The sequence below is a fragment of the Triticum dicoccoides genome, chromosome 1A (assembly GCF_002162155.2).
Source record: "Triticum dicoccoides isolate Atlit2015 ecotype Zavitan chromosome 1A, WEW_v2.0, whole genome shotgun sequence".
Classification (NCBI taxonomy): Eukaryota; Viridiplantae; Streptophyta; class Magnoliopsida; order Poales; family Poaceae; genus Triticum; species Triticum dicoccoides.
The window spans coordinates 78,813,114-78,813,451 of record NC_041380.1 but is presented as its reverse complement, the minus strand read 5'-3'; positions in this window follow the sequence as shown (position 1 = coordinate 78,813,451).

Below are 338 nucleotides of genomic sequence, written 5' to 3'. Positions count from 1 at the left end.
CCCCGTCACTACCGCCCCGTCCCCGTCGTCGTCGCCGCCCTCATCCCCTTCGTCGCCCCCGTCCCCGTCGCAGCCGCCCCGGTCGATCGCCGCCCCGTACACTACCGCCCCGTCGCCGCACCGTATGCCGCCGCACCGTCGCCCCTGCTTGTACACACACATACACACACATACTTTTTTACTTATTTTCTGTTTTCTGTTTTTTAGATTAAGTCAAATTGTTAATGTCAAAGTTTTAGCTAGCTAAATGAATTAAATTAATGCATGTCAAATTGTTAATTAGATGATCAAAATTAAATGAATTAGCTAGATAAGAATGTTAGATTAATGTCAAATGT